At 49.6% G+C, this 12,330-nt stretch overlaps 1 protein-coding gene across 1 annotated transcript in view; it reads left to right on the top strand.

The window, feature by feature from the left end:
* ASTN2 (astrotactin 2) overlaps window positions 1–12,330 on the top strand; it is a 320,188-nt gene that overhangs the window by 81,373 nt on the left and 226,485 nt on the right. The gene's annotated exons all lie outside the window — the stretch shown is intronic.

The raw sequence follows: 12,330 nt of genomic DNA on the forward strand, positions 1-12,330 counted from the left end.
AGGAACTGGCAATAACAAACTTACATGACTGAACCGTCTGCCCCAAGCTGGAAGCTTCCTGTGGGATACCTGGGGCTGGGAGAGATGCTCCCAAATGCTCCCATCAGCTCTGCTTGTGGTGCTGTCAGGCCTTGTGCCTTGGATCGAGGCAGGTTTGTGCCTTGCCTAGTCTGATCCTTCCAGACTGTGCCAGTTCACCGTATGCTTCCTCCCAGATGGGCACTTTTCCCTCTTGGATGAGGCTCTACTCAAGGAGCCAAGCTATGGTTTGTGCTGCTTACTCCTCCCCACTGAAGCTGCTTAGAGCCTGGATTGCCCGGGATGAGGTGGCTGTGGTTCAGATCTAGGGTTTCTAGGCTGCAGATATAAATAGAGGTGCTGCGGGCTTACCACTCTGATCTGGTGGCACAGGCAGGGGAAAGGTGGTGACTCCGACATGCTGCTCCCAGGTGCTTTGGCCTGCACAGGAGCAGCAGTCACAGCCAGATTCCTGTGGGGATGGGGCATGTAGGGTGGAGAAGCTGCAGCTGGTGCGAGCAGACACCAGGTACCTGGGGATCCCCAGGGACTGGGAACCAGTTCTGCTTGGGCATGCCTTTGCAGCTGGATTGAAGGTGGAGGCATTAAGGGACACCCAGCTGGAGCGTGGCTGCAGTGCCACAGTGAGATCAGCCTTTCCTGGGTGCCCAGCTGGCACTGCCAGGTTTCATTGTGGTCACTGGGGATGGGTGTGGAGCTGTGTCTGCATCCCAGGGAATCCACCAGCTCCCTTGGGAAAAGCTCTCCTCGCAACTCTTGCTGAGCTGCCTTGTGATAAGGCATCAGCTGGGACTTGTCAGCAGGCTCCAAACGCTATCGTCGCAGGGGCTGTCAGCAGAGGCTCTTTCAAGTGTCACTTCCCAGCATTAATTACCAGGGATGGCAAATCCAGTGGAGCTGGAGCAGTTCTGCTCACTCTCCACCTGCCTGTGCTGCAGCTTCCCCCCTGTGCTGGGCACTGACTGAATTGCAGGCGCTGGGTTGTGCCCTTCCCATCACTGGGGATTTGCACACCCCACGCTTGGTGTCTGTTGGGTCAGGTTTTCTTTCTGTGAGGAAGACTGTGGGGTTTTTTTAATTCACCAATTCTGGATGTATCTAGTCAGGGAATCAGGCAGGGAATTGCTCTGGATGGCTCTGCTCCATGCAGTCCCTGCCCAGGAGGCCCGAGCAGCACAAATGTTTTGCAGATCACAGCTCAGCAAGCCAAACTTTCCTCCCCAGCTCAGGCAGTGATGTGGATGGGAGGGATGCTCCCGTGTGGTGCCAGAGCATCTGAAGTGAATCCCAGCACAAACAAAACACAGGAGTGATGTGCTGAATAATGACATCTAGCAACAAGCGTGTCTGAGTGATAAAGTTAATGAAATTACAGGTTCTGACCTGATACCAGGCTCTGCTGTGGGGAGATAAACAGCAGGGCAAAGATGAGATGTTTATTTCTCCCTAGCTGCAGTTGTAATCTGGATGCACTGTGCAAGGCCATTAACGTTATTACTGTTATGCAAAATCATTTTTGACTTGGGGGAAAAAAAAAGCAGCAAAGAAAGAAAAATCTCCCAACTGCCTAGAAAATGTAAAGCTGACAAAATTAGAATTGCAGCAGGAGCACAAGCTGACCTGGTGACATTGTACAGAGCCCAGATGAATTTCGACAGGAGAAAAATCCAAGGCAGTTGAGGAAGAAAAGTAGAAAAGTTGTGGTTTTTTTTGTTTTTTTTTTTTTTTTTTTTTTTTTTTTAATAATAAAATGAAATGGAGCGAGGCAGGAAGCAATAGCCAGGCTGTCCTAATTATCCAGCAGGATCCCTTGAGCTGGGATGGAGCGGGGGCTATTCTGTCTCCTTGTGGGTTTGGGTACTCTCTGGCAATTAAAAGGTCTCTAGGGTTTTGTGCTCAGTGGGTGTGCATGGTGCCAAGTGGGGTCTGCTGGTGTGGGGTGCAGTTTCCGGGCTCTTGGTCTTTGCTGGGGAGACCCTCCCTCTCTGAACTCAGCCCCAGTATGTACCTGGGGTTCAGTGATTATGGGAATTTGGGTACATTTGTACAGGTGTTGTCACTTCCTCACCGCCTCTGTCCTCACTTCACTGTGGAGTTTCCAGTCCATGCTCCTCATGAGTTCTGCTCTCCTGCTTTTCCCAAGCAGATGGCCTCAAGCTCCATCCCTTTGGGAATTCCTCACGTGCTTTTCTCATTTAATATACACAGGTCTCATCCTCACAGACACAGCTTCATCCTACAGCAGCAGGAGCCCTTTGCTTTTGTCCATCAAGTCCTGTTTTGAGGGACTTTGGGCCCCAGTCTATTGAAGGTAGCACTGCTGCATCCCTGTCTGGGATGCACTGGATACACAGTGATGGAGTTGGTAAACAAAGGTAAAGTCCAGCAACCTCAGGCTGGGATTACCCACAAGTTCCTCAGAGAGATTTTGCCAAACCAAATCTCCTAAGGATCAGCAAGAAATATAACTTTTACCTGGTGAAAACTGAGGAGAAATCAGACTTGAAAATCGACTATCTGCAATTCCACTCCTGCAACAAAGGACCCATCTTTATTTCTCAGTTTCTTTCATGTTCAAAAAAAGAACATTTCAAGCAGGCCTTTGTGCTGGCTTCACAGGCTCTGCAGTCTGGGTATGGCCTCCAAGTCTAGACAGGAGACAGGACTTATTACTGATGGTTCCAATGATTAATACCATGGGCATATCAAAGGTGTGGTTGGGCACTCATCTTGAATTCCTCTCCTGGACTTACTTCTCCCCTGCTGTGTTGGCTCAGGTAAACCTCTGAAGTTTCTCTTACTTAATCCATGGATGCTTTTCTCAGCAGCGGTAGTGAGATGCTTTTGAGCATTCCTGAAAGATGTTCTGGCTCCTAGAGTGCACCTGGGGATGTGGATCCAGCTCCACTCTGCCACTGGCTGCTCTGACAGCCCTGGTCATGTCATTTAATGGTCCAGCCCTCATCTGGGGGTTGCAGAGGGAGACCAGCCAGACAGCAGGCAGGGCAGCATAAGGAAATATTGGGAACTGCTGATGTCAGGGCTTGTGGCCCCCCAGCCTCCAAGCCAAGCTGCTCTGGGTGGCGCAGCCCAGGAGAACTGTGGGAGAAGGGATTTAGGCAGGGGAGACAAATGGCTTTGAAGTAACAGCAAAAAGCAGGGGAAAGATCCTGATGATGACAAGAGAGCTTCCTGTGCCCCCCACCAGCACTGCAGTAGCTGTTCTGGTGGCCACGTCTCAGAATTGTTTTTCCTGCCAGTGGAGTCTCCTCCGGGGAGAGGTAAGGCACAGCTCTGCTGGAGGGCAGGGTGTTGGGACTGTGGAAAGGGACATTTTGGGGGCTGAGCTGTGCAAGAGGAGGGCAGGGAGTCAAGCTGTTCCCTAGAGCTGCCATTCATTGCAAACACCTGAGCTCTGCAGTGTCTTGGAGATGAGATTTAGAGATGGGTGTGAGTTGGGGGTGACACCCTCACAATGGACAGGTGATGGTGCTGCTCTCCATGCTGGACAAGGGAGAGCACTCAGGCAACAGGAGCTAGATGTCTGGCCTGATAATGATGTCCTTGGTGTCCCCGAGGGGGCACTGGTGCCTGGCTGGGCTCATGGCTGTGCCAGGGTGTGGCATCCCTGGTGCCTGTGCTGGGGCTTAGAGCCACCGTCTGCTGCTGCTGTTGGCTCGAGGAGTCAGCTGCAGTTCCACCCTGATTCCCAGCATTAACCAGAGGCTTTCTGAGCCTTTAATAAATAAAGTGATGGCTTCACGTTTGCTGGGGCTGGAGGCTAAAATGGGACACTGCGTCAGGCCAGCATCTGATGTGTCTTGGGGCTCTTCTTTCCAGTGACCTGATGGGATCATGACCCTCTCTGTACGTGATCAGCTTTTCCCAGCTCTAATCCCAGCCAACTCCTTCTGTAATTTATAGAGACCTTTGAAAATGTGTATTCTCATAGCTTGCCAGTGAAAAGTGGTTTTTTGCAGTCCTATAGTCCTGTCTGGAAAAAAAAAAAAAAAAAACAAAAAAAAACAGCTGCAACTTTCAGTCTTAAAGAAATGAAAAGAAAAAAACAAGGTGGGGGTTCAACAGGGCAGGAATTGGCTCCTAATTCAGGAAGGCACTTCCAGACATGCTTAGGCAGTGTCTCTAGTTAATAAAGACATTTAAGCTGTTTTCAAGCCCAGCATGTTCAATTGTAACTGAATTGAATGTATTAATGAAGGGAATGAGTGCCCCAGTTAGAGAGGTTACACCAGCCGTGCCATTGGGTCTTTGGTTCTGTGGTGATGCCAGCTCAGGCTTCAGTGTGGATTTGAAAATGTCCTGACCTGCCAGGGAAAAGCTGTGCTTTGCAGAGATAAACACAGTCATAATTAATATATTAATGTATTAACTGTCTTTGGAGATCTCAATGGAGAGCTGCCAGGCTGGAGTTTTAGGTTTGTTGTGATCATCCCATTGGAATGGTTACCTCCACCCCAAATCTGGGTTGTCCCCCCCAGTGTGGGGGGAGGGAATGGTGGGGCTGTGGGACACGGTCCCTGTCCCTTACACCCCCAAGGAAGTGGATCAAAGCAGCACCATGGATGTGTGGGAGCACACTCAGGACATCGCTCCCACAAGCGCCATATCCAACATACTCCTGCCCCTGAGAAAGGCACACAAGGGACAGGGAAGCTCCTGGGGTTTGGGGCTTTCTTCTGGTCCTGCAGCCCGTGGCTCATGGGTTTTGTGGCCCATGCTTAATGACTAATTAAGTTTTAAATGCCTAGGGTCAGCCAGGGCTCTTCGTGGCTCATGGCAACTGTTGCTGTGGAGAAGATGCTGGTGGGGTGGGCTCCTGATAAGTTTTCATGTTTTTCTCCCCTCTCTTTGCTACAACCTGCTCATTAATTTAATGAGACATAGGAGGGAAGCAGTTGGAAAAGTGGCTTTGAATGGTGCCATAGGGACTGGAACAGAAACAGGGTAGTTTATTATGCCAGGATTTTGCTGAGCATCCTGAAGGGATGCTGGATTTATGAAGTCCTCCTGCTTTGCAAAGCTTGGACTGGTCTCACCCTGACACTTCACAACATCCCAGGTTGAAGAAATACCCTTCGTTGCCCCCTCTTCCAGCCACAGCTGGGTGACTTCTGGCTCCTCAAGTCAGCAGCAGCTCTTGAATGAGGATTTTTGTGGGGTTTTGTGGGGCTGCAGATGCCCAGTGGGGATGTCATGGCAGTTTCATGTGCAGTAGTCCTGATTCCCCAGGTGTCCGAAGTGTTTTCCATCCAGGCAAAATCACAAGCTCACAGAAGATAAGCTGTGAAGTGTTGGCTGTCCAAGGAAAATAAGCCATCAGGAACTATATTTATATAAATGCCAGGCACACATTGTTCATCACTTTGTGCATCACTATGAATGTTTGATAAAGCACTACATTATTTAAAGGTGTAGCTGGGCTGTGGGACAGTTGTTGACCAAGATTAGCTTCAAGATGACTCTTTTTCTCTTTTTTTTTTTTTTTTTTTTTTTTCCCTGATGGAAGATCTAAAAAAATAATATGATGCTTGTTTACTTGCCTTGGGGCATCTCAGGTGTCCTTGCCTCTCCTGAGTTTCTTGGCTGGGTTGCATCTTGTGTACAATGCAGAGGACCTGGGAGAGCTTCAGCTCTGACCGGGGCTGTCACAGAATCCTGGAAGGGTTTGGGTTGAAAGAAACCTAAAAGACCTTCTGGTTCCAACCCTCTGCCACGGGCAGGTTCATCTTCCACTAGACCAGGTTGCTCCAGGCTCTGTCCAGCCTGACCCTTCCAGGGATGCTGCTTCCATGGTATCAGCATGGAGTGAAAGCCTGCCACTGGTTTCTGAAGTCAGACTGATCAGAAGAGGATGTGGGATGAAGGAGAACAATCCCACAATGTTCCCCATTTCTACTGGAAGTGCATAGATGCTGGTTAGCACTCAGCCCTTGGGATGTGGGGCTCAGGGCTGAAGCTGTTCTGGATCCTGTCACCTGAATGAGTGATGGGCTTGTCTTAGACCACAGCACTTTGCCCTTTTTCTCCTTGGTTTTTTAGTGGCATTGTGGCTCCACCAGTCAGTATGTGGAGATTTCCCCCATCATTCCATCCCAGACTTTGGGTTTTATGGGGAAGGGAGCAGGGAGGGCAGCTGCAGCACCACCTTTTCACTCTGTTTGCATGTCCTCTTCCCATCAGTTGTGTTTTACCTGGCTACGGCACCGAGACGGTTTTGTCAGCCGGCTCCTAAGGAAGATGGATTGAGGCTGGGCACCTGTGCTGATACTGGGTCTGCAGGCACCTTCCAGCCCCATTTATCATTAGGCACTGACCTCCCTGAAGGACCAGTGGGAGAGGAAACTTATTAACAAGGTGCTTCAAATCAATCCTTTCTGACGGTCCCGCTGAGTTATGGCGTTTGCTGCGACTCTCCCACTGGATCCTGTGAGTGTGGCAGTGCTCAGCCTCACTTCTTTACCTGTGGGACTTGGAATAGGTTTGGTTTTGATATCCTGGGCTTTCTGGGTGTTCCCAGGTCTTCTCCTGAGCCAGCAAACCAACTCTCAGCTCATTCTCTGCTGCCTGCTGCCTCCACCCGTGTGCTGCCCAGTGCTGGAGGTTGTTGGTCCTCTTGGTGCTGCGTTTGGAGCTGAAGCTCCTGGCCACATTGAGAGACTTTGGTAATTTGTCCTTCTTCTCTGGGTTGGCATCGCTCCTTCATTCATCCTGGCACATGGCACAGCATTGTCAGTACTGTGAAAAATGTCACTTTGTCCACTGGGTAAAAGAAATGTATTTTCTAACTAAAAAGTTAATTCTGCACCATGCTGCTGAGCATGGAGTTGCAGAGTGGTGGAGACTGGCCAGGGGCCACTGTGCCACATTTTCCACCCATATTGGCCAGCTGTGGCTGTTCCTGGAGCCCTGTCCTGCCCACGTCCATCCTTTGGGGTGCTGGCACTTGCTCACACTCACTTGACAGATGCCAAAGTTCTGCTGCCCCCAGGTTCGTCCCCCAGCAGTGGCTTCTCAGACAGACAGGGATGGGACTTTTTTCTGCCCTCAGTGAGTCCCTGCCCCAGCTGGCTCCATGGGGCAGTGTCTCCTCTGGCTCTGTGGAGCTGCAGGAGCTGTGTGGTGGAGGGAGGGAGCTGGAGGTCAGCACTGTGCTCTCGAGCCACTGTCTCTCCTCCATGCATCATTAGCCCCAACTGTTCTGTGTGCCCATTAGCACCAAATCGGGAAGCATCCTCCAGAGGGTTCTTATTTAACTTTTCAATTATTTGATAACTTGAGGAGCATTAGCTGATACTGAGGGTCTGCCCATCTTCCTTCATCCTCTCTGCTCGCTGCCTAAGCAAAAAAGTTATGATGTCTCATAAAAAACCCTAAGTTAAGGGTTTTATTAGAGCTGAAAAAATGGGAAATGGAGTCTCTGTTGGACTGGACCTCCTCAGTGCTGGGGTGGGGGGAGATGGGGCAGCACTCCACCACCAAGGTTTTTCCTTGCAGGACAAATGGAATAGAGAAATGAATGCCCTGTACATGCTAGGGAAGGGGTGTGCTAGAAAGTATTTGCCTCGTTGAAGAGCTAAGGGCCAGAAACAGCCCCTGGGAAGGAGCAGCTGGAGCAGCCCCAGGAGTGCAGGGCCCCATCATGTTTCAGGAGGTGCTCTCCAGGCAGAGGCGGGACTGTCAGACCGCGCTCTTCAGCATTTGATCCTCCCTAATATGTTTATAATTACATTGCATTATCTTAATTACCAACAGGAGAAGTGGGGGGAGCTGGAGGGAGGGAAAGGAGGGAGCTGGAGAGGAAGGGAAGGTGCAGGGTGATGAGTAACTCACAGCCTCCATCCATGGGGCCACGGCTGCGGCTGGAGTTGGAAATTATGCTATTAATACAATGCTTATTCATTTCCCATCATAAAAACATGGAAGCACATTCCGAATGAAATTAACATTCCGTGACATTTTCCGGTAAACGGCGAGTTTGCACACATGAGTGGAGGCAATTAGCTGGGAAGTGACTGAGTGCCGTGCCTGGAGAAAGGATGAAGCAGGGTCAGGGCAGCCGGTGCCGGGTGGGTGCTGCCGTGGGCTCCGGCTCTGCCCGTCCCTTCCCAGTGGGATGGGGGTCCTGCCAGCTCCTGCCCACCCAGCTGCAGCGAGCGTGGGAGCTGCTGATGTTCTCTCCTGCTCTCTGCAGATGGGGGAAATGGCAAAGCTTGGCAATAAAGGCGAAAAGCAAAGAGTGGGTGCATGTCCAGATGGGTTTTGGGGTGCCCTGGGGTCCCTGTCCCCACTGCAGCATGCTGTTCTCCACCCCCTCACTGCACACCAGCCTTTCCCAGCATCCCCTTGCCCATCACACTCCTAAAGCTTTATTAGAACCCAATGGAGACTTTTTCCCAGATTTGTTAAACTACTGAAAACTTCTGATCCTATCAGGACTTTTTTTTTTCCCCTGCCTCATACCAGATAAGGGCTGTGCTGGCTCTGAGCCCGGAGCTGAGGGTGGTGGAGAACGGGGTAGGGAAGCAGTCATCTCATGAATATATGAAGGAGGAAAGTACATTTGTTCAGTTTCCTTCAAAGGAGACATCTTGAATAAAACTTTATCTCTTCTTCTGCTTCCCTCCCCCTCCAATTTGCAATTGAAATCAGACTTTTGCGTATAAAGATCTATTTTTATAGTGACAGATTTATTAATGTATATAATAATCTATTAATGTATTAATAGCTGTGTATTAATAACTATATATTAATAGCTGTGCTAAAAAAATGTATACAGTCTCTATTTTAAAACTCAACAAAAAGGGCCAGGAGGGAGAAGAAAGAAAAAGTCGACATAGAAAAAGGCTGTTTTCAAAATGCTCCTGGGTTCCTCTCTCCCTCTGTTGCTGTGGGTGAGAGCCCCACTTCGTAAAAGAACTTTTTGGAGATCCTCCTTCATCCCTGCTTTTGATGTTTTTTGTATATATCCATATATAGAGATATACATTTAAATAAAAGTATATATATGGAGATATATTTATATGTATGTATTTAAATAAAACAGATATATACATCCTGAGTTGGTTGTGGAATGCAACCAGCATCTTCCCTGTGTTTCTTGGACACAGTGGCCGCATGTGGCACTTGACATGGACTGCTGGAGATCAGGGGACCAAAGGGGACAGGCTCTCCTGCTCGGGAGAGGTTTGGTGGCTGGAGAAACACGCAGAGAGGTGGAGTTCCCAGTGTTTCTCCTGCCTTTGCCATATCCCCTTGCTCTGTGGCAGGATGTGGCTCCCCAGATGCGTTTTCCTCCGAGTACGTGCGAAGCTGTTGTACAAATCTGTACAATCCACTGTCATCACATCAGCATCAGTGTAATTACCTAATTTTATGCTACTAAAGCTCTGTGCTTTGTGGAGCTCGGTACCTTCAGGGTGGCACTGTTGAAAATCAGTCCACATCCCAGTCTCAGAACAAACACCGTTAGTTATTTCATGCTTCGAAAAGCAACAAACACCCATTATTTAGAGCTGGTGAGAAATCAGGGTTTCCACCATGTGGAAAACTTCCAGTATTGTGAAATTTATGCTTGTTCCAAAATAGGATCAGAAAGTCAATTCCTTGAAATACTTTGTGGAACAGAAATTTCTAAAATATTGATCCAGAAACATCAAAATGAGCTTACTGAATATCAGGGAGTTGATTTGGAGGAAACAATTATAACATTATTACACTGGCACTTTCCTGGTGTTCCCATGGTGTGTTAGGGACGTGATGATGTATTAGACCTTTAGAGCCCACGTCAGTGGTTCCCAGGAGAGTCCCCTGCCCTGTGCCTAGAAAAAGCAGATATGAAAAATACTGGAAGTAGTCAGTGAAAGGGCAGGAGAGTCTTTGAGAAGAGCCAGCCTGAGGTGAGGGGGCTGCATCCTCCACGTGACCATGCAGGTCAGGAGGTAGAAACCCCATTGACCTTGGCTTCTAATTGCACACAAACTTCTTCCATTTAATCCTTGTTTGAGTTTGTCTTGTTGCAAAATGCTCTGTGGAGCAGCTCTTGAGATGCTCTGGAGTTAGTGCTCTCCCTGAAACTCTGGGAGTGTTGTGACCACTGTTAATACTGAGGGATCAATAACTTGCCTTCTGACAGCCAGAAATCAAAGAGAGAAATGGGAAAACTAGATGCATAAAAACCTGTATTTTATAAAAATATGTTTTAGTCCATACCTCGTGTGGGGAGTTCTGATAGAAGCTGCTGTTGCCTTGCCAGTCGTCCTCCTGCAGCTGTGGGAGTGCAGGTGTTGTGTGAGGAGAGCACGGATGGCTGTGGCTCCAGGAAAAGAACCTTTAAGCCAGACACCAAAGACTTTGAGGCTCAGGGAAGCTGGCACCTTTGCAGACCATAAACCTCACAGTTCTGTTTTAATAAGATGCAAAACCCAAGCTGTAGGACTGTCCAGCTCCCTACCACCCAATGGCACCACGAGGTTTGAGCCTGGTTTGGGGAGAAGCTGCTCCACTGGGGTCCTCAAGGCCATGTCTGAAGACTAAAACACCTCAGCAAATCTGAGAGCTTTTTTCTGAGTTCTAAGAACAGCCCCCTGTACCCATCCAGCGTGTCTGGGAGGGTGCAGCTCTGCTGGCTGTGCTCGAATGAATGCTGCTGCTTCCCATCTCCATTGCAACGGATTTTTACCCAAACATTGCTCATATTGTTCAGCTGATGACTACTTTTTTTGTTGTTGTTGTTGTAGTAATTTTTAAGCCAAACAACATATTTTCCCACTGCAATTTGTGCCAGCAGAAAGGAAGGAGGAGAGAATGGCTCTGGGTAGGAATTGTTTTGTGGGAGACGTGCAAAAGAATAGGGGAGCCATAAGGAGAGCAAATCGCTTTTCAAATAGAATATGGGGGTGGACAGGAGGGAGGTGTTTGTCAGGAATGTGTGCTGTGCTTTGCAAAGGTAGAGTGACCTTCAGCTGTGTCCTTAAAGTGCTGCCAGAGAGGGAAACTGATTTTGTGGGGGCTGGAGAGCCTCGTGATTCTCCTGCTCCTGGGGGGAGATGGAGATCATGGCCTTGTGCCAAACCTCGGGGTGGAGCTCACCACCTCTGCCAGGCTGGAGAATCTCTCAGCACGAAGGTGACAAAGCTGTGAGCTCAGTAGCCCTGGTGGATTTATCCTGGAAGCTGGGGAGGGGAGAGAAGGCGTTTGGCACTCTCTGCTCAAGGGGAGGACAGTCCTGATGCCTCTGGAATGTGTCGTGTTCGGCCAGCACTGGGAGGAGCTGGTGCCTGGGCACTGCTGACGTGGCTGTGTCGTGCTGGGGAGCAGCATGTGGGAGCTGTGGAGGTGCCAGGAGCTGCTGGCTGAGCCTGTGTTTGGCACAGGCAGTCCAGGAGGGCTTGCAGGGTTGTGTGGAATAGACTAGTTCAGTTGGAGGTGATCTACAAGGATCAGCTAATCCAACTGCCTGACCAGTTCAGGGCTGGCCTGTACTTAAAGCAAGTTATTAAAGACACTGTCTACCCCACAGTAGGGCTTCTTCCCATCCTTTTCTGACCAGTTGGAACCTCCAAGAGCTGCTGTGGGGAGGCCCAGAGGGCAGTTTGGTTTGCAGTGGCCTGTCTCTCTCGTGGATGTGATGACCAGCCCCAGCGAGTGCTGTCTCATTCTGTTATGGTGCAGTGGTCTCTTCTCTGTCCATTTTGGCACTGCTGGCAGTGCATGAAGGGCTGTCCCTTCATCCTTCACCCCTCATGCTCACACAGTTGAAGCTCTGCTATCTTTCATTTGTCACTGAGGGTTTTTTCTATGCTATCCACCCAAGCCAAACTCTGCTGAGTTTGTGTCAATAAGGGTATTTTCTAATTTTTCATTTTCCCTTCTTTGCCTTTATTTTTTTTTCTTTCCCTTTCCTTTTTTTCCTTTACTTCCCCTTCTTTACTTTTCTCTCCTCCCTCCTGCTTCCCTTTCCCATTTCCTTTCTCCATTTCTCCAAACCCCTGAGCTTAGGGACACAGAGAAGCCAACAATGTGCTGGCACTGTGCAGAGCAGTGAGCTGCACCAGCCCTTTGCTCCCAGTTCCTGCAGTATTTGTAGCATCATCCCAAACAGCTGGTGGTGAGGGACCCCCTTCTCTCCCCACTGCCCCCCTCTTGGTGTTTGCTCTCTGACAGGTGTGGGAGCAGCTGCCTCAGGATGGCTGTGCCAGCGAGGTGGCCAGATGGGTACAGTCCCCACAGTTCCATCAGCCAAGCAGGGGCCATGAGGCTGCTGTGACCTCA

Source organism: Vidua macroura, chromosome 21 (assembly GCF_024509145.1).
Source record: "Vidua macroura isolate BioBank_ID:100142 chromosome 21, ASM2450914v1, whole genome shotgun sequence".
Classification (NCBI taxonomy): Eukaryota; Metazoa; Chordata; class Aves; order Passeriformes; family Viduidae; genus Vidua; species Vidua macroura.